Source organism: Balaenoptera ricei, chromosome 3 (assembly GCF_028023285.1).
Source record: "Balaenoptera ricei isolate mBalRic1 chromosome 3, mBalRic1.hap2, whole genome shotgun sequence".
NCBI lineage: Eukaryota > Metazoa > Chordata > Mammalia > Artiodactyla > Balaenopteridae > Balaenoptera > Balaenoptera ricei.
In genome coordinates, this window is record NC_082641.1 from 147093778 (window position 1) to 147113233 (window position 19456).

Here is a 19456-nt window from a genome sequence, read left to right on the forward strand (position 1 = left end):
CCAGAGATGAAATCTGCATGCCTTCACTTTTTGTCTATGGCATCAGCTACAGTGTTTTTTAGTTCAAACTCTGAATGTTCTAAAGATAGCAGCGTGACATTTCTGTTTCAATGAAGCCCAAGTAGTAGGCGAGATATAAAACACCAGAGAAGAAAAAGATGTGTTTGCTCATTTTCCCATTGTCCTAGGTGAACAGTTGTAAGTAGGGAGGCTGATTGCAGGTGTGTGTGGGGAATATTAACTTCTGTGATTTGTCATTTTTTGGACACATAGCGCGTGCCTTACGGTAATTCCATATTTGAATGTCTCAATCCTGTATAGATTGACTGAATGTAATGTGAAACCTGAGAAAGGAAACTCGACTGTTTATGTTTTGTTTTTTTTTTCTTGGTTGTTTCTCCCGTACGCTGACATGAATGTGTCTGATTTAGAGTCTGTGTTTGCTCAAGGTATCAGCCCAGTGGAATAAGCCAGAACCATAGCCTATGATCAAAACTAATTGAACCTACCAATTATGCCTGTGTGTTTCATCATTCGTTCATTCACACAAACATAATATACCTATAATAAACCTACCTACATGTGTGTGTAAGACTGAAGTAGATCTTGATGAATTCATGAGACTGCTCAGGTACCTCTTCCTCCAGGAAGACTTCCCTCACCCACTAGGCCAGAAGTCAGCAAATTTTTTCTGTAAAGGTCCAGATAGTAAATATTTTAGGCTTCACTTTGTGAGCTACATATGGCCTCTATCACATCTTCTTTTTTTTTTTTTTTAACTATCCTTCAAAGATGTACAAAACATTCTTAGCCCAAGGGCTGAAAATGATCCATGGGCCATAGTTTGCCAACCCCAAGACAAAGCCAAGTGTCCCTCGTTTCTTCACCCAGAGCAGCCTCCATATCCTATTGAAAAGAGCTCGACTCAAAATTCTCAGAGGGGAGGTTCTTATCTCTGCAGCCCTGGCCTAAGCACTGGCAAGTGTTCATTTTCCAAATATACAGCGATCGCCGGCTTCCAGTTTTATATTCCAGCTGGGAAAAAAAATCCTCTACAGAAACCAGTTAAGTAACGATTCAGAACACAGTGAGTGTTCTCGACAGATCCTTGGCAACTTTGGCTTTCTGGAATAGAACCCCAAGTTGAAAAATGAGTTTTTTCAATGCCCTCCTAAGTTCTCACAATAGCATTAAGAAAACCTTTGCTCTGTACTTCATTAGGCCTTCATCTGGGGTCTTGTTTGTTCTTCCTTACCATGTAATTTCTTTTAATTGTAATAATTTTTAAAAAATAGCTTAAAAGATGGACGGCAGGAATGGAGGGGTGTGTGTGATGGTGCCGAGCAAAGCAGTAGGCCCAGAGGCAACCCCGAGATTGACACCAGACAGCCTGACCTCCAAGAAGGGGACAGAGTAAATCAGGAGATACAGAACTAGCTGTCTGCCTAGAACAATTATGTGTGCTCTTCATAGGTTTTCACTCATCAATTAAATGTTGAATTATGCTCATTATGCTGTGTTTAAAAATGCAGCCAAATTTAGCGTCCAATTTTGAATTATTATATCTACATAACATGGTTCAAATAAAAATATCCAAGCACTTGCAGTTAGTTTTGGTTATCTGGAAGGTTCCCTCCTTGGACCTCCTCATTTATGAGTAATGTGTGATGAAAGGCCCGTTTGCAACCCAGGACCACCTAGCATGTAGGGCAAGGGCTGTAGAATCAGATGGCCTGGCCTGGTTCTTCCTTTCCAGCTGTGCAACCTGAAGCAAGTTACTTAACCTCTCTAAGCCTCAGTCTCCTGATCTGTGTAATGGGCACGTTCCCTTAGGGTCACTGTAAGGACTAAGTAAGATTATTTTACTTAGATAATCTTGTTATTCTGTGTTAAGTAAGTCAATATCTTATCATTACCTAGCATTCTGTGTTAAGTAAATAAAATTCTTGACATAGAAGCTGGCATAAAGTAGGGGCTCAAAAAGGTTAGCTATTAGTACTACAATTATTATCAGTATTGTTTATGATTAAGTGTGAAAAATGAATTTGACACAAAGTACTCAAGGAGACTACATAAAAGAATAAATATGGTGAAAACAACTGAGATAGCACCTTATGGAAGGTGCTACTTGACCTAGAATGATCAAACGAATTCTAGAAATCAGGCTAAACTGGGACTAATTCCCCCAGAACACTATTTACCCCTGGAGTACTTTCTTTGGTTAGGCTGAGAAAGGCTGTTTTCTAGAACAGTAAAATCCACCCACATATTTTCACATCAGATCCTACTCTAAACCCCCAAATGTTTTGCATTCCCAGTGCCCTATCATGTTAGTTGTTTTGTTCCTTACCAAAGGCAGAATGGGAGCGTGGAAGTGGAGTGGAACAATAGCATTTCACTTCACTCAGAACACCAGACCCCCTCCTAGAAGAAGGGGACAGGATTCACATTTTCTCCCCTGATATGTTCTTTCCAACTGTTTTGGCTTCAAACCACACTTCACTGGATGCCCCAAAATGTAACCCAGTGGGGATGCAGACATGCCACACAGGTTGTGACCTTTAAAAGCAAGGACCTGAAAAGGGCTGCTTCCTTATGGAAAAACAAGCGCTGATGACAAGTCTCGCCACTGATGTAACACAGAGAAAGGGCTGCTTCAGAGGGAGAAATTGGGACGAGGGAGTTTGGCTGGAGCAATGAGAAATGTCGAGAGCCTTTGGGTATTAACCAGACTGGCAGTGTGATCCCCGGGAGGAAAGACAAAGATAGCTACCGCCTTCCTGACTCAGGGCTGCCCACATTGCCGCACCTTTCTGCCCTCCTGCAAGGCTCCTCGTTCAGACAGTCTCACGAGTGGGTATCTCGGGTCCAGCCTGTGCAGCACCGGCTTTCCAGGGACTGGCATTTGTGTCCTCAGCTCTACAGTCAGCTATTGTGACAGAGGAGCCCTAGCTGACTACGTGGTCTGCCGGACGGTTGTGCAGGCGGCACTGCCCTTGAATCGTCCAGGTAAGCAGAATGATGGTTTCTTATAGACTTGCCCTGAGGCTTGGAAGCAAAGAACAGGAGCAGGAAATATCAAAACAATAGATGGCCTTTTAGCTGTGGCCTCATACGTGTGCATGGGAAAGAACAGAACACCTAAGGGACAAGGGCAGAGCCCGGGAAAAAATGTGCCCAGGAAGGGAAGAGGAAATAAGACGTGAACTGCTCTACCAACTGAGCCAGAAACAGAGGAGCAAAGAAGAGCAATTAGCCCGTCCTGTTCTTTGTCAGTGCCTACACTACCCTGGTTAGAATTCTCGCTTCTCGCGCTTTGCCCCCGTCCCCTTCTTGGGACCAGCCCTTGTAAGCCACAGTCCCTGCTCTGAGTGCAGGCAGTGTGTCATTTTCCTGTACTTCCCTCTCCTTTCTGCCAGGATCCCAGTGCATCAGTTAGGAACTTCCTGGTCTCTGAAGGACAGGACTGATGTGGGTCACAGGTGCTAGAGCTGCACAGACACTATGCTAATTACATCACACCTGTTTCCCCAGGTTAAGCCGTTGCTATTGGCAACCTTGATATCCCTTTTCATTCATCCATTTACCAGCAAGAAGTTATTGCCATTCCCCTACCCCATCATGTAACAGACCCTGGACCTTGGACTCGGTCCCTTGTGCGAGGGGACAAGGGCAATAAGGAGTGGCACGTGGGAAAGGAGCATCTGGATGTGGTACCTGGAGCTCCTGAAAGAGAGAAGGGTCCGTTCCACCTGCAGGGGAAGAAAGTGGTCAGGAAGATGTAAGTTTACAAGATGAGAAGGCACTGGCCAGTTGCTAGCACAGGCACCAGCACGAGCCAAGTCAGTGTAGATGGCCACGTGAAGGGCCAGACCTGTATCCACTGCTGGCGACCCCTCCATTCCCGAAGATGTTTTTCCAATAAATCCATGGCATCATGCAGAACTGTGCCATCACATTAAACAAGACAGGTATGATTTTCTCCGTTTCTCCCAGCTTACGTTCTGTTGAGTCTCTGACATGTAGCTGAGCTGTGAGCTGCCTTCGGGGTTCTTTCTAAATACTTTTACAACTTTTTTTTTTTCTTTTACTATACTGTACTTTTCTGCTCCCAGAATCAACCCCTTCTACTATGGGAAATTTCATGAGACAAACAGAAGTTTCTCTTCCTGGATAGCAATCTCCATTCATGAAGAATTGCCTTGTATGGAGTCAGGAAGTATAGCAGGTTGTGAAGCTCTGTAATTTGTCTCGCATCAACTAATGATCTTACTGTGATGAATAACGCAGTACTGTTAAGGTTACTACGAGGTTATGGATTGTGCCGAGTGTCAGTAAAGGAGCCGACAGCGCCGTACAGCAAAACCATCCTATCTCCTTCTTACACAGCATAGTTTCTTAAACAGCTGGCGAGATACACGAGCTTCAGCAAACAATATTCTAATGAATTCAAATACCAAAACTATTAGCGACATGCCGATAGGACTTTTACACAGATCTTGATTCCATTTGGGATTTTTTCCGGTGTGCTTTTTTTTTTTATTATTTTTAAGGATGTGCTGTTATATATGTTGAAAACAGATGTTCAAGTTTGGGGGTCAATTTGCTCCCTTGTGTTTTGGAGAAGAGCCTCAACTTCTGTACCTGAAATGGCTCCTGACCTGATGCAAATCTTGCCCCCATCAACACCGAATAACTCTGTCCTTCTCTTAGCATCCATCAAGGTGTTTAATTTTGTTTTATTATCCTTTTAAAAACTAACATATAGTACCTACCTTTATGGTGTAAGGTTCCATGAATTTTATTAACACATGAATAGATTTGTGTAACCACCGTCACTATTGTGACACAGAACAGCTCCGTCACCTCAAAGACCTCCCTTGTGCCATCCTTTTGTAGTCACACCATCCCCCAGTCCCAACCCCTGGCAGTCACGGATCTGTTCTCAGTCACTAAAGTTTTGGTCTTTTGAGAATGTCCTATGAACGGCATCATACAGTAGGTAACCTTTTGAAACTGACTTCTTTGGTTCGGCCTGGTGCCTTGGAGATGTATCCCGATTGTTGTATCCGTAGCTGATTCCTTCCACTGCTGCGTACTATTCTATTGTACCCCGCTTTGTTTATCCATTCGCTTGTTGTGGGACCTCTGAGTTGTTTCTGGTTTTTGGTGATTAAGACTAGAGCTGCTATAAAACTTTCACGTGTGGGTTTTGGGTGAACATACATTTTCATTTCTCTAGGGTGAATACTACGATTGGGATTATTAGTTGGTGTGGTATGTGTAGTATCGTGGGACACTGGCAAACTGTTTTCCCGGGTGACTGTACCATTTTGCATCCCCACCAGCAAGGTATGAGTGTTCCCATCATGGTATTTTGATTAGCTTTCACGTCTGTCAAAAGTCTGTCCTGGCATAATGCTCTCTTTTGCCATGAGCGTCTTCTGGTTAATTGAATAGGTCATTTATTTTTTAGTTCTCTAATGAAAGAGTCCTTAGACTTTCTGTATTTTTAATGTTAAAGTTAACCTTTTTTTTTTTTTTTTTTTAAGAAGCATAAATGATGTTTGCCTGCTTTTCTCACTTCTATTTATGGTTTCTTCTTCGGTTCAGATTACATGTGCTTTAACTAGGAAAACATATCAATTATATGTCACTTGTGTTTTTCACAGAATGAGGGCCACGAGCTTAGGGTACTTGTAGATGTGCAGACAGATGTGGCTTGGACAATCAGAGTAAACCCGAGTGGTGAGACCTCTTCATATGGTCCACTTCCATTTTCACTTCATGAATCCAGATGCCTCACTGCACTTTAAGTGTGCAGAGAGTACCCCAAGGGCCATGTGTGTCCTACTGATGTGATTCAGAATCCAGGGCAGGAATTCCAAGTCTGAACCTTGCTAAGAAAGCAGTATAGCACTTATATTCCACGTGCATAATTGAGGACTCCAATTCGCCATGCTCTATTATCTAGAATTAAACATAAAAGACAGTTGATAAATACCACATTCAGTTCAAAATACAAATGAATCAAAATGTTATAGTTTCTCTCCACAGGTAATAATTAACATTCTTGTGAATTTCTCTGTGTGTCACAGAGCATCCTTTAAATGGTACGCTAGCAAAAAATCCTAGTATATTGAGACATGCGTGTATGTAGACCCAACAGAATAGTGAGTTAGCTTTCGGAGATAAGACCAGGGTGGGGAGAGAGGGGGTAAGGGTTCATGTTTAGCTTAATGATATGCATATATGAAAAATTTTCAGAGCAATATGACATAATGGCCCTTAGAAAATTTTTATGCATGAACTGCAACGTGAATAAAAACATACATGAAAAATGAAGCATTCTCATAGTAACAACCACAAGGGGAAAAAGAGTGTTAAGGCGGGATCTTTGTGGCTCAATGAAAAGGTGAGCATAGGTTATGACTGTCTTTCTTTACCTTCTTAGAGGTCAGAGATTCTGTAGCCTCAAAAATCCATGGGACCCAGGGTAGATGCTGAATAATTAATTGCTGAATGAATGTGCACGTGAATAAATGAAGACGTGAGTGAAGGAACGAACAAACAAATGGTTGAAAATGTTTGTCATAAGTGAGCTTAGCTCAAGGGTCACTGTTTTTGGGCAAGGAATTTAATTGAAGAGAAGGCAAAAGGAAGAGAATATGAAAGGCTTTATCAAGAAGCAACTAGCATATGACTTTGCTAGGCTCTGTACAAAAAGAATCCCATAGAATGAAAACTTTTTCCAATTGTATACCATGTATAAGTTAGAGAGATTTGTAAAGATGTAATGGGCTAAATATGGCCAAGGGGAGTGGTTTAATATGTAACGTGCCAGTGTTGGCCCCAATGGTAGTCCTAGAACAGAGCAACCATAAAATTTCTTACACTTGTCACCATACATTAAGGAAGCCGTCGGAGTTCATCTGATCCAATCCAAAAAGGCTTCCTGAAGGAGGAGGAATTCCATCTATCTTGCTTTTGATTTGCAAATCCTCTGCAGCACTGTCCTTTTCCTTTGCCACAGGCATTTGCTTTTGTATCACCAGCCACAGAGATAAATCAGGATTTACCCTGCTCAGGTGAGTCAGTGGCCTGTAGCAGAGATTCTTTAATACAATAGATTCGTGATGGAGAAACTAACATTTTCCAGTGGTCCAGGGAACCACCAGAGATCCTGTTAGAGTTTGGAAGTGAAGTGTGTCTATTCCCACTTGGGGTGTGTCAGAGGCCTCTGCCATCATTAGTTCCGTGGGGATTTCTGCTTGTAAGGCATTTGTTGTCACGTCTGGGTTGCTACAGAAGTGAAAAAAATTGCTGCAGTTTGCGTGAGATAGAGCTGTGTTTTGGTAAAGAAGCCTGCAATAATTTTTTTCCCGAACTTCGGTCAAGTTCAAGCTTTTGCGATTTGTCTCAAATGATATCAAGCAACAGCCCCTTTGAAAGACTTTCCCTTTTGTTAGAATTTACACTCTCCTTTCGACTCCTTTGTTCTTACCTTACTTCTTAAAGTGTCATTCATTCATTCATTCTTTCAGCAACCCTTTATTGTATCTACTAAGTGTTCCAGGAGCCAGGAATTCAGCAGAGAATAAAACAGCATCCTTGCCTTCAAGGAGCTTACTTTCTAAAAGACAATTTTTAAAAATGTGGTAAGTACTTTAGACAAAAAGAAAGCAATGTAAGGAAAATAAGAGTGCTGAGGTTGTCTTGGGAAGGCATGTCCTAAAAGGTGACACTTAGTTGAGACCTGCACACACTAAAGGAGTGGGCCACTCCACAATCTGTATCCCCAGGCCAAGGGTGTGGCAAGTGCAAGGGACCTGAGGTCGAAGACTACTTGCCTCAGTCCCAGATCAGGCAGAGACCAGAGAGGATCAGGGCCTTTTTTATTTTTATTGTTTTTAATAGATCTTTATTGGAGTATAATTGCTTCACAATACTGTGTTAGTTTCTGTTGTACAACAAAGTGAATCAGCCATATGCATACATATATCCCCATATCCCCTCCATCTTAAGCGTCCCTCCCACCCTCCCTATCCCATCCCTCTAGGTCATCAAAAAGCACAGAGCTGACCTCCCTGTGCTATGCTGCTGCTTCCCACCAGCCAACTATTTTACATTTGGTAGTGTATATATGTCGCTGCTGCTCACACTTTGCCCCAGCTTCCCCTTTCCCCCACTGTGTCTTCAAGTCCATTCTCTATGTCTACGTCTTTATTCTTGCCCTGCCACTAGGTTCATCAGTATTTTTTTTTTTTTTTTTTGCGCATACGGTATTTGTTTTTCTCTTTCTGACTTATTTCACTCTGTATGACAGACTCTGGGTCGATCTACCTCACTACAAATAACTCAATTTTGTTTCTTTTTATGGCTGAGTAATATTCCATTGTATATATGTGCCACATCTTCTTTATCCATTCATCTGTCGATGGACACTTAGGCTGCTTCCATGTCCTGGCTATTGTAAATAGTGCTACAGTGAACATTGTGGTACCTGTCTCTTTTTGAATTATGGTTTTCTCAGGGTATATGCCCAGTAGTGGGATTGCTGGGCCATATGGGAGTTCTATTTTTAGTTTTTTAAGGAACCTCCATACTGTTCTCCATAGTGGTTATATCAATTTACATTCCCACCAACAGTGTAGGAGGGTTCCCTTTCACCACACCCTTTCCAGGATTTACTGTTTCTAGATTTTTTGATAATGGCCATTCTGACCAGCGTCAGATGATACTTCATTGTAGTTTTGATTTGCATTTCTCTAATAATTAGTGATGTGGAGCATCTTTTCATGTGCCTCTTGCCCATCTGTATGTCTTCTTTGGTGAAATGGCTATTTAGGTTTTCCACCCATTTTTTAACTGGATTTTTCGTTTTTTGATATTGAGCTCCATGAACTGTTTGTCTATTTTGGAGATTAATCCTTTGTCCATTTTTTCATTTGCAAATATTTTCTCCCATTCTGAGGGTTGTCTTTTTGTCTTGTTTATGGTTTCCTTTGCTGTGCAAAAGCTTTTAAGTTTCATTACGTCCCATTTGTTTATTTTTGTTTTTATTTTCATGACTCATTACTCTGAGTCAAAAAAGATTCTTGCTGTGGTTTATGTCAAAGAGTGTTTTTCCTATGTTTTCCTCTAAAAGTTTTATAGTGTCTGGTCTTACATTTAAGTCTTTAATCCATTTGGAGTTTATTTTTGTGTCTGGTGTTAGGGAGTGTTCTAATTTCATTCTTTTACATGTAGCTGTCCAGTTTTCCCAGCACCACTTATTAAAGAGGCTATTTTTTCTCCATTGTATGTTCTTGCCTCTTTTGTCATAAACTGGGTGACCATATGTGCGTGGGTCTATCTCTGGGCTTTCTATCCTGTACCATTGATCTATATTTCTGTTTTTGTGCCAATACCATACTGTCTTGATTACTGTAGCTTTGTAGTATAGTTTGAAGTCAGGGAGCCTGATTCCTCCAGCTCCATTTTTCTTCCTCAAGACTGCTTTGGCTATTCGGGGTCTTTTGTGTTTCCATACGAATTGTAAAATTTTTTGTTCTGTTTCTGTGAAGAATGCCATTGGTAGTTTGATAGGGATTGCATTGAATCTGTAGATTGCTTTGGGTAGTATAGTCATTCTCACAATATTGATTCTTCCAATCCAAGAACATGGTATATTTCTCCATCTGTTTATGTCATCTTTGGTTTCTTTCATCAGTGTTTTATAGTCTTCTGAGTACAAGTCTTTCACCTGCCTAGGTAGGTTTATTCCTAGGTATTTTGTTCTTTTTGTTGCAGTGGTAAATGGGATTGTTTCCTTAATTTCTCTTTCTGATTTTTTGTTGTTAGTGTATAGGAATGCAAGAGATTTCTGTGCATTAATTTTGTATCCTGCAACCTTACCAAATTCATTGATTGGTTCTAGTCATTTTCTGGAGAATCTTTAGGATTTTCTGTGTATAGTATCATGTCATCTGCAAACAGTGAAATTTTACTTCTTTCTTTCGAATTTGTATTTCTTTTCCTTCTCTCATTACCATGACTAGGACTTCCAAAACTATGTTGAATAAGAGTGTCAAGAGTGGACATCCTTGTTTTGTTCCTGATCTTAGTGGAAATGGTTTCAGTTTTTCACCATTGAGTATGATGTTTGCTGTGCATTTGTCATATATGGCCTTTATTATGTTGAGGTAGGTTCCCTCTATGCCCATTTTCTGGCGAGTTTTTGTCATAAATGGGTGTTGAATTTTGTCAAAAGTTTTTTCTGCATCTATTGAGATGATCATATGGTTTTTGTTCCTTAATTTGTTAACATGGTGTATCACATTGATTGATTTGTGTGTATTGAAGAATCCTTGCATCCCTGGGATAAATCCCACTTGATCATGCTGTATGATCCTTTTACAATGTTGTTGGATTCTGTTTGCTAGTATTTTATTCAGGATTTTTGCATCTGCATTCATCAGTGATACTGGTCTATAATTTTCTTTTTTGTGTGATATCTTTTTCTGGTTTTGGTATCAGGGTGATGGTGGCTTCATAGAATGAATTTGGGAGTGTTCCTGCCTCTGCAAATTTTTGGACGAGCTTGAGAAGGATTGGTGTTAGCTCTTCTCTAAATGTTTGATAGAATTCACCTGTGAAGCCATCTGGTCCTGGACTTTTGTTTGTTGGAAGATTTTTAATTACAGTTTCAATATTATTACTTGTGATAGGTTTGTTTATATTTTCTAATTCTTCTTGGTTCAGTCTTGGAAAATTGTACCTTTCCAAGAATTTGTCCATTTCTTCGTGGTTGTCCATTTTATTGGCATCTAGTTGTTTGTAGTAGTCTCTTATAATCCTTTGTATTTCTGCAGTGTCAGCTGTGATTTCTCCTTTTTCATTTCTAGTTTTATTGATGTGCATCCTCTCCCTTTTTTTCTTGATGAGTCTGGCTAAGGGTTTATCAATTTTGTTTATCTTCTCAAAGAACCAGCTTTTAGTTTTATTGGTCTTTGCTATTGTTTTCTTCATTTCTATTTCATTTATTTCTGCTTTGATCTTTATGATTTCTTTCCTTCTACTGACTTTGGGTTTTCTTTGTTCTTCTTTCTCTAGTTGTTTTAAATGTAGGGTTAGATCATTTATTTGAGATTTTTTTTGTTTCTTAAGGTAGGATTGTATTGCTATAAACTTCCCTCTTAGAACTGCTTTTGCTGCGTCACATGTGTTTTGGATTGTCGTGTTTCCATTGTCATTTGCTTCTATGTATCTTTTTATTTCTTCTTTGATTTCTTCAGTGATCTCTTATTTATTTAGTAGTGCGCTGTTTAGCCTCCATGTATTTGTGTTTTTTACAGTTTATTTCCTGTAATTGATTTCCAGTCTCATAGCGTTGCGGTCAGAAAAGATGATTGATACGATTTCAGTTTCCTTAAGTTTTCCGAAGCTTGATTTGTGACCCAAGATGTGATCTGTCCTGGAGAACATTCTGTGTGCACCTGAGAAGAAAGTGTATTCTGCCACTTCTGGGTGGAATGTTCTATAAATATCAGTTGAATCTATCTGGTCTGTTGTGTCATTTAAAGCTTGTGTTTCCTTTTTTATTTTCTGTTTGGATGATCTGTCCATTGGTGTAACTGAGGTGTTAAAGTCCCCTACTATTATTGTGTTACTGTTGATTTCCCCTTTCATGGTTGTTAGCATTTGCCTTATGTATTGAGGTGCTCCTATGTTGGGTGCATGAACATTTATGATTGTTATATCTTCTTCTTGGATTGATCCCTTGATCATTATGTAGTGTCCTTCTTTGTCTCTTGTAATAGTCTTTACTTTAAAGTCTATTTTGTCTGATATGAGAATCGCTACTCCAGCTTTCTTTTGATTTCCATTTGCATGGAATATCTTTTTCCATCCCTTCACTTTCAGTCTGTATGTGTCCCTAGGTCTGAAGTGGGTCTCTTGTAGGCAGCATATATATGGGTCTTGTTTTTGTATCCATTCAGCCAGTCTGTGTCTTTTGGTTGGGGCGTTTAATCCATTTACATCCAAGGTTATTATCGATATGTGTATTCCTATTACCATTTTCTTAATTGTTGTGGTATTGTTTTTGTGGGTCTTTTTCTTCTCTTGTGTTTCTCGCCTAGAGAAGTTTCTTTACCATTTGTTGTAAAGCTGATTTGGTAGTGCTGAATTCTCTTAGCTTTTGCTTTTCTGAAAAGCTTTTGATTTCTGCATCGAATCTGAATGAGATCCTTGTTAGGTAGAGTAATCTTGGTTGTAGGTTTTTCTCTTTCATCACTTTAAGTATATCCTGCAACTTCCGTCTGGTCTTCAGAGTTTCTGCTGAAAAATCAGCTGATAACCTTATGGGGATTCCTTTGTATGTTATTTTTTGTTTTTCCGTTGCTGCTTTAATATTTTTCTTTGAATTTAATTTTTGTTAGTTTCATTAATATGTGTCTTGGTGTGCTTCTCGTAGGGTTTATCCTGTATGGGACTCTCTGTGCTTCCTGGACTTTGGTGGCTATTTCCTTTCCCATGTTAGGGAAGTTTTCCACTATAATCTGTTCGAATATTTTCTCAGACCCTTTCTTTTTCTCTTCTTCTTCTGGGACCCCTATAATTCAAATGTTAGTGCATTTAGTGCTGTCCAAGAGGTCTCTGAGATTGTCTTCAATTCTTTTCATTCTTTTTTGTTTATTCTACTCCTCAGCTGTTATTTACACCATTTTGTCTTCCAGTTCACTTATTCATTCTTCTGCCTCAGTTATTCTATTATTGATTCCTTCTAGAGTATTTTTCATTTCAGTTATTGTGTTGTTCATCTCTGTTTGTTTGTCCTTTAGTTCTCTAGATCTTTGTTAAACATTTCTTGTATTTTCTCAATCTGTGCCTGCATTCTTTTTTCGAAGTTCTGGATCATCTTTACTATCATTACTCTGAATTCTTTTTCAGGTAGATTGCCTATTTCCTCTTCATTTATTTGGTCTTGTAGGATTTTACCTTGCTCCTTCATCTGTGACATATTTTTTTGCCATCTCCTTTTTTTTTTTTTTTTTTGGATTAGTAGAATTGTGTTCCTGTCTTACAGCTTGTTTGGCCTGAGGCTTCCCACACTAGAGCTTGTAGGCTGTTGGGTAGAGCTGGGTCTTGGTGCCAAGATGAGGACCTCCAGGGGACCTCACCCGGATGAAGATTCCCTGGGGTCTGAGGTTCTCTGTTAGTCCAGTGGTTTGGACTCAGAGCTCCCACTGCAGGAGCTTTGGCCCGACCCCCGGGTCATGAACCAAGATCCTGCAAGCCACGTGGGGCGGCAAAAAAACAACAATAAAAAGAGGAAAACAATAACAAAGTAAAAAATAAAATTAGACTAGGAAACTAACAGATATGTTAGAAAGAACCTAAAAATAAAAATATAGATGAAACAACAACTGGAAGGTAAAACAGAACCACAATAGTAAAAAAAAGAGGAGGAGAGAAAAAAAAAAAAGGTGGAAATGGCCTTGCCTGTGGAGGGCGGGGCCTAAGCAGGGGTGGGGTTTGGATGGTGGTCGGGGCCTATGCTTAGGACCCCCAGGGCTGGAAAAGGCCCTGGGGGGTGTGGGGCTTAGGCTCAGTGGAAGAGAAGGGGCCCAGGCGTGCCTCCTGCCTCTGGTCTCAGAGGGCGGGGGACCCTACCTGGGAGCCCAGCAGGCTCTCCGGGCCTGAAAGGGTGGGACCAGTGCCCTCCGCTCTTCTCCTGCTCCTCCGGTCCTGGAGGGCCCCTCCTGCCTGCCTCTCCTGCTCTCCCCTGGCCTCCCTCCTATGTCCCCAGGACCTATGCGGCAGGGGGTGGTGGGGGGTGGTGCCTTGGAGGGTGGGGGACCCGGCCTGGGAGCTCAGTAGGATTCCTGGTGTCGAGTGGGTGGGGCAAACATCTTCCAGTCCTCTCCCACTCCTCCGGTCCCAGAGGAGGGCCTTTCTTATCTACTTCAATGTTGTTGTTGTTTTTTTTAATTATTTTATTTTATTTTATTTATTTTATTTTTGGCTGCGTTGGGTCTTTGTTGCTGCACACGGGCTTTCTCTAGTTGTGGCAAGCGGGGGCTACTCTTCATTGCAGTGCGCGGGCTTCTCATTGCGGTGGCTTCTCTTGTTGTGGAGCACAGGCTCTAGGCGAGCGGGCTTCAGGAGTTGTGGCATGCAGGCTCAGTAGTTGTGGCTTGTGGGCTCTAGAGTGCAGGCTCAGTGTTCAATGTTTTCTTTGAGAACAAGGCTTGAAGCTGAATGGAAGAGACAAACCTAAGCTGATAATCTGGCCAATCCCTACACACATCCCAGATTTTAAAATGTCTGTGTTCTTGCTTTTTCTCTGCCTGCTATGTTTCTTCCCCCAGATATTGGAATGGCTCTCTCCCTCTTTCCTTCAGGTCTTTGATCAAATATCATCTTATTGAGAAGCCTTCCCAGGCCACACTGTTAAAGTGTCAGATAAGCAGTGTTAGAAACGGAAATTATTTGCTCTACCAAATCTGATTATTTCATGAAAGAGATGACTCATTCTCTATGTTATGGGATTAAGAATAATCCCATTTTAGATGATAAATACTAGAAAGTTTTAGTAACCCAAGAAGCCTGAGAAACAAATTGCTAATTCATGACTTACGCCATCTAAATGTGATGAATAACTCGGGGCCTCAGGGTGTTCACTGGTGAATAGCAGTAATAGAGCAACTTGCTTGGCTCACAGGTGAACCTCAGCAAAAGAAACTTAAAAGTCTGGATTTTCCACAAGTTTTTCATGCAAAATGAGGGCTGATACTAAATAGGAACACCAAGGTTCAAGAAAAGCTAAGCTTTCCTAATGCTGATTTTCATAGGGAATTGGAAAATTTATAAAAAGTGAAAAGCTACTTATAAGGTCCTTCAAATTGCCCACCATCAGATGGTTCTATTTCAATGCATTTAAGTTACAAAAGGTGAAAATTAAGAGCACTGATTATTTCGATATGTTTTAAGACCTACAGCTATTGTAACTCATGAGTAGGAAGAAGACCCTTTGTTGTTGTTTTTTTTTTAAATTGAAGTATAGTTGATTTATTATGTGTTAGTTTCAGGTGTACAGCAAATTGATTCAGTTGTACGTATATATATAGATATAGGTATAGATACAGGTATATCTGTGTTATATATATACATATGTACATATATCTGTTCCTTTTCAGATTCTTTTCCATTATAATTTATTATAAAATATTGAATATAGTTCCCTGTGCTATACAAAGGGTCCTTGTTGTTTGTCTATTTTATGTATAGTAGTGTGTATATGTTAATCCCAAACTCCTAATTTATCCCTCCCCCTCTTTCCCCTTTGGTAACCATAAGTTTATTTCTATGTCTGTGAATCTATTTCTGTTTTGTAAATAAGTTCATTTGTATCATTTTTTTTAGATAAGGGTCCCATATACTTAATGGTGCTATTTACCTCAAGAATATCTGGCAGCAGGAAGTTTTCCAGGTTGTTGAAATAATCCTGGAGTCACAGGATCTATTTCACTCCTCTCTCCACCATCTCTAGAAAGAATTAGCCTGGTTAGGCAAAAATAACTAAATACTGACATTTCCTAAGTAGTTCCTATTCATAATGCATTTTCTAAGCACTTTAGCTTTAAACATACTATCTCATTTAACTCTCTTTACCAAGTAGGGATGGTTATTAACCACCTTTAATGGATGGGGAAACAGAAGGATAGACGGGTTACCTACTTCATAACTCTGGTTGTCGAAAGAAGTTGCCCTGGCAAAACTGGAGAAATCAATGTTGAAAAGACTGTGAAAAAGCCCTGGAAATGGCATGATGAACCATGGCTAAGAGGAAACCCTGTTTTCCAAGGCAGGGGCACAGTAGGAGATGGTGATTCTAATGTCATCGACACCTCCGCCCCCGGAAAACTGAGATCTGCAGAGCACACTGGCGTCCTGTTGGTCCCAGTGTTTTCTGAAAGTTGCTTGCATCCTGGGACTCTTGGGTAGCTCCCAGGGGTGGATTTTCTCATCTTTCCCTGCTCAGCACTGGGTATTCCTGCTCATAATCCATGCTACATCATAAGAAGAACCATGAGCACTGTCTGATCCACTTTAACTAAGAGTGCAAAGCAGTTCCAAGACAACTTTGAGAGAAAACACCAAACAATTATAAAGAAAATCCAAAGGGCACTCTCTCTGATAGTACATGAACCATGTAATCCTGGGAGGGGAATGCTTCTTCAGGAAGCTCTCAGATATTTGTTTCTCTGGGATAATTATGTGCTTGTGTGTGTGTGTGTTTGTGTGTGTGTGTGTATTTTGAAGGCAGATAGAGTATCCTGAAAACATCTCCAGCAATATGCCCTGTATATCCCATTATATCAGCTGTCACTTGACATGAAACCAGATGCAGTTCAAGGTCTGACATTCCCCTGACTTCTGTTAATATAGTATGGAGAAACTTTTGTTCCCTTGCCCTATAAGGTGCGTACCACGAGAGATCTGGGGAAAAGGTCACCCAGATAGTAAATAATTCTGCTGAGCTTTGAAGTGAAAATGCTCCAGGAACCTTTATCCTGTCCTTGCCATTTAACTAGTGCGCTTCAGTCATTCTTGGTATTAGCGAATGGTGTAGATCAGAGCTTGTACCCATCATTCTGTTACTCAGAGGCTCAATCTGAAATCAAAATCATATTTTATCTTTGTTTTGATCCTCTTCCTATGTTCAGGGGAAATAATTGTGACCATTTCAAAGAAAAAAAAAAAAAGAATGAAATATACCCCAAGGAAAGCCTAGTTAAAGAGCTAAAGAATGACATATTGATGGAAGAAAATTCCACTGTGATTTTTATTTAAAAAAAAAAAAAGTCTGGCCTTTGAAAAACATACTATCTTTCATGGGTAGAGAAATATCCAAATTATGCCCAGCCTATTTACAATAAGACCTTGAAAAGCTATGAGATGAGCTGGAATGAGAGGAGTTTAAATTTTTGATGCAATTCTCTGCTTGGGAAAGTGATAATGCAGCTCAAATAAGAGAGAGAGTATTTTCTGCTACAGCGCAACAATCAACATAACGTCTGGGCGTATTAATAATTTCACTCCTAAACTTCTCAACAGGGAGAGCATGGGTCTTAATAGCATTGTCAAGATCCTTAGGGCAATTGAAAAACCCAAAATCATTACTTTCTACTGATAGGCTTTCGTCTCCCAGAGGATGCCAAAATACCTAGGGTAATGTAGATTTATTGAAATGCTCAGACAGGCACTGCTCAGATGTAACTTCGCAATAGAATCTTCTCTTTAGAAGGATTTCTCTCAAATATTTCAAGTGGTCTTTTTTTTTTCTTTTTGTATTTGTCACTTGGAAAGTAGCTAATGGAGTTGACATTGATCTCAAGTGATACTTTCCTGATGATTTAAGAAAGCAAGGAGTGAGTATAGGGCTATGGTAAAATGATGTGGCATCTATGATTAAAATCCCTTTGTCATCCATCAGAGGTGAGAACTTGCCCTATTTGGGCAGTACAGTCCCAAACCAACAAGCACTATTAAGCTTGTAATTCAAGGGTAGCTGCTGGTTTGGCACCCGATTCAAGACTTCTCTCTCTCTTCCTTCCTCCCCTCAAGAGTCCCTGCCTGTGCGTGGCTAGGTTTTAGCTGATCAGAAATGGCTCTCTGCTGTGATTACAGCCATGCCTGAAGCCCTGGAACAAATTTCAGGATCCCCCTCAGAGCCTCAAGTGTACAGTTGGCTCTCAAATGGTCATCGCCTAACAATCTCCACCTGAAAAGTATCAACAGCAGCGGGGCCCCAGCCAAAAACTTCCTGTGAAGGACTGGCTTCAGGTTGCCCGGGAAAGATTTTTTTTAAGTGGTATGAAGTGGCCCCCATCTGAAATCTAACTTTGATTGGTTCCAACGGGACTCTGCAACAGACAAACATCGTGGTTATAAAAAACCAGAGAGAATCATCATTTATATGAAATGTCCAGGGCTTCCCTGGTGGCGCAGTGGTTAAGAATCCGCCTGCCAATGCAGGGGACACGGGTTCAAGCCCTGGTCCAGAAGATCCCACATGCTGCAGAGCAACATAAGCCCGTGTGCCACAACTACTGAGCCTGCACTCCAGAGCCCACGAGCCACAACTACTGAGCCCACGTGCCACAACTACTGAAGCCTGTGCGCCTAGAGCCCATGCTCCGCAACAAGAGAAGCCACCGCATGAGAAGCCCTCGCACTGCAGTGAAGAGTAGCCCCCGCTCGCCGCAACTAGAGAAAGCCCGCGAGCAGCAATGAAGACCCAACGCAGCCAAAAATAAAAAAATAAATAATAAATTAATTAATTAAAATGAAATGTCCAGAATAGGCAAATTCATGGGAACAGAAAGTAGATTAACAGGTGGGATTGGAAAGCACCTGCTAATGGGTATGGGGTTTCCTCGCGGTGGGGAGAGGGGTGGTGACAGAAATGTCCTAAAATTAGACAGCAGTGATGTTTGCACATCTCGGTGAATATACTTTTAAAATACTAAAATGTACACTCTAAGGAGCTGAATTTTATTATAGCTAAGATTGTTATTAATAAAAATAAAAAGGAATTCAAGCAGAGCCAGGAAAAAACAAACAAATTAAAACAGAGAGGATGGAAGTCACCTTCCTCCCGTGTCTGGCTCTCTCCCTGTTAATGGACCCTCCGAGGGCAATAAGCATTAGGGGAATTAACTACATGCTCAAAGAGCAGAGGCAGAAATCTACTCTGATCCCTCTCTGCTGAGGCTCACCACCCTCCAGGGACATGAGTTGTCAATTCATTTGTTCATTCACTCTGTGCTACTTCTGTGCCAGGTACTGTAGCCTTGTGCTGGGGATGTAAAAATAAGAGAGACATGCTCTATGCATTGGAGGAGCTCACAGTCTAGCGGGGAACACAGGAGAGTCCAAAAATAATACAAAACCTTGTGCCAAGGGTGATGAAAGAGGTGTACCCTGTGTGCACTGGAAAGGGGCCCAAATGTAATACAGTTAAATACAAAATGTACGAAGGGAAACTTATATCATGTAACCTCCTTGCCCCTCCATTTCCTCATCTTTAAAGTGGACGACAATATCTATTCTGAAGGTTATTATCAGTTTTTTTTTCATTTTGATTTTATTGGAGTATAGTTGATTTACGATGTTGTGTTAGTTTCAGGTGTACAGCAAAGTGATTCAGTTGTACGTATATATATAGATATAGGTATAGATACAGGTATATCTGTGTTATATATATACATATGTACATATATCTGTTCCTTTTCAGATTCTTTTCCATTATAATTTATTATAAAATATTGAATATAGTTCCCTGTGCTATACAAAGGGTCCTTGTTGTTTGTCTATTTTATGTATAGTAGTGTGTATATGTTAATCCCAAACTCCTAATTTATCCCTCCCCCTCTTTCCCCTTTGGTAACCATAAGTTTATTTCTAT

At 40.6% G+C, this 19456-nt stretch overlaps 1 protein-coding gene across 4 annotated transcripts in view; it reads left to right on the forward strand.

Annotated features, from left to right (window-relative positions):
- TENM2 (teneurin transmembrane protein 2) overlaps positions 1 to 19456 on the forward strand; it is a 998550-nt gene that overhangs the window by 640680 nt on the left and 338414 nt on the right. The gene's annotated exons all lie outside the window — the stretch shown is intronic.